Below are 2,999 nucleotides of genomic sequence, written 5' to 3' on the forward strand. Positions count from 1 at the left end.
TAGTACCCTCCTGCGAGTATGGTCGCCAGATCCGGTGCTGGTGGGATGCGGGTGCTCAGGTTCGAGCCCAGGGGAAACCCTTGGCCGGTCCTCCGGTCACGACGGCGACGGCGTGTGTGCGCGCCGTGTTCTTCGCTGGAGGCGCCGTCGAGGGCTCTCCTCTTCACCCCCGTCCCAGACCCCGGGTGAAAACCCAAAACCCGTCTCGGGTTGGCCGGCAGCGGCGCCTAGTGCGTCGCGTCCTTGTTGGAGGCGTCGTTTTGGGTGTCTGGTTCTTTGGGAGAGGGATGAGGTGGTTGGTGGGCGTCCGGCGGTTGCGAGGCCAAGTTTGCGTTTTTCTGTGGAGGGTGCTCGTTCCTGCAAGAGTCCTTCTTGCGGCCATGGAACGGGACCTGGTGCTCCCCTGCTCCGCCTCTTGGCCTCGGCAGCTTTCTTCTTCGGCGACCTCCCGACGGCTATCCTTCTGCTCTTGGTTGTTCAGGAGAGGTGGTAGTGCAGCTGTGGTGTGTGCCTGCGGTGTGGCGAGGGCTGTGCAACTTGTCTGCGATGGGGATCCGGCTGGCGTCTGCTCTAGTTCTCGGGTGAGCGCCAACAATCCGACGGTGCGGCTCCTTTGAGCCTAGGCGAGAGGAAAGGGTTCCTCTTCGGCGTTGGGAGCGATGTTCTTCCCTTGCCCTTGGGTCCAGACAGTTCACACCTTTCGCTGGCCTTCAGCTGATCATCGAGGTTTCTCTGCTGCTCCTCTCTCGGTTGCCAATGTGCAGTAGGTTTCGACACTACTAGCAGGGCTCTTCATGTATTTTCTTTCTGCTGTAGTGTGTGTTGCATTGCTAGCTGTTCACTAAGCTCCATTGTATCTTTCGGTCGCTATCGTTTTGGTGGCCTTGTGTAATCCTGGCCGGTTGATGGCTTCGTTAATTTAAAGCCGGGCTCCCCTTGAGCCTTCGTTCTAAAAAAAACAACGCATGCCTGCAGATAATTTTTTTATTAATTCAGAGATCAAGTTCTTGATCTTCGTGATTTGCACAACACTTTTGTGGAAGTGCTTCTCGCCCATGGGTAGCAGAAGAGAAGCGGACGGCGGCGACAACGATCCATGCTTACACCCATGGGGCAGCAGAGGAAGAGCGGCAGGTGGCGGCGATCCGCGCTCGTGCCCATGGGGCGGCAGAGGAGGAGGAGCGAGAAACAGCGGCGATCTACGCTCGCGTCATTGGGGCATCAGAGGAGGAGCAAAAAGGCATTTTTTTACAACAATTGAGGAAGGCATCATGAGGCATGTGAGGCCAGAGAGAAAATTACAGGATTACTATCCCACTAATTGAGGCCTAAGACTTGTGCGAGGTGGTTACTATCCCCACTAATTGAGGACGAAGAGGTGTGCGAGGTGGTCTGCTCCGGCGGAACATTTAATCCGGGCCGTTAATTTGTGTGGCAGACTATTGATGTAATATGGACTCTTTGATGTGATTTAATTGGATTGATCGAACGTTTCTGATAATCCTGTGTACAATTTTTTATGTGGCTATAGGGGAACTCATGTTTGCTCTTTTAATAGTAAGTATAGAAGTATAGATTAGATGTGGCACTAGTATCTGGTTGATGGCTGGAGTGGATGTACAGAACTAGCAGCGTGTGATGCGGTTGAACGCTGCTAGTGAGGAACTATCTGTAGCGTTCTTGGAATTAACAAACGCTGCTGCTATTTGTCCAAGTTAGTTACTGGATTTACTTAGATGCTGCTGATGTGAAATTCCTATAAGAGGTTTTCTACTAGTGATTATCAATCAATCAATCTTTTTGATGTGTCGATTATCAATCAATCAATCTTTTTTATGTGTCTTCAACGATTTCTTTTTGCAATCTCATCGTCATGTGTGAGTAGTTCGGTAAGGTCATGAGTTAAGACACAACTCTACAACCCTATGTATTTGTCAGAGGGATCAATGAAAGTATTTTCATGTCTTGTATGTGTGAAATAAAATTGCTTCGCAGTTCTCTTTTGTCTCGTTTAGAGATCTTTGTCCCTGCAGGTGCCTAGAATCATAGATCGAGGCATAGAGAGGTTATGGACAGAGAGACCCTGAAACATTATTCTGAACACCACTGACATAAAGGTTTAGTATAGTAGCATGGATTCTATCTTTTCTGCAAAAGAAAAAGGGTGGATCCTATCTCTAGGGATACAAAAGGTTTGGTCATCAAATGCTCAATGTTTTTGTCTAATTTATCTTAATTACCGTGGCAATCCCACGCGGCTGATAGGGCTTTTGATTGGACAACTGAATCTTGATGCAAGACACATGCCGGTCAAAACGTAATTTGGACGCATCCCCCACTTTGATGTGTAGCAAGAAAATCTTGATGATGACTTCCAAAGGACAAACAACTATTACAGTGATCTCATTCGGCATATATATGGTTGTAAAATAAGTCCTCATATCCATGCCTATTTTTATTTATAAGTGTTCAGTTGTGCAACTTCATTTTATATGGTTCAAAAATTAAAATTTAATTCTCTCGCAAAGCTTGCTACAAACCCTTGTCTTAAAGGTACGCTTTCTCTCTTGGGTTCGATAACTCAAAGTCACCTCTAGAGAAAAATGCGAGAATATTGTATGCTCCTTTACCAGATCACTAAAGAGACTCATCAGGTAGCCGAGTCACCAATATCTCCAGATCCTCTCGCCTAACGGTGAAGCGAGGCCATGCGCATCTGAGCGATGCGACGTGCACACTGCACATTCTAGCGGCCTGCCATGGCGGGGTGCCGCCGGCGTCGTATGGTCGCATCACTCTGATTTGGGATTTCTTGCATGGGGGAGTGAGTGTGAGAGATATTGAGCGGGTGATGCCCTTTGAGCTCTGGTTTGATAGCGGAAGGTTCGTGTGCCTTACCCCCCTGAGTGACCTTGAGTTATTGAACCCACGAGAAGATGTGCACTACAACAAAGGTTCTGACCAATTAATGCTAATGAATTAAATTCCAATCTGGAATC

The sequence above is a fragment of the Triticum urartu genome, chromosome 3A (assembly GCF_056163025.1).
Source record: "Triticum urartu cultivar PI428250 chromosome 3A, HENAU_Tu73, whole genome shotgun sequence".
NCBI classification, from domain to species: Eukaryota; Viridiplantae; Streptophyta; class Magnoliopsida; order Poales; family Poaceae; genus Triticum; species Triticum urartu.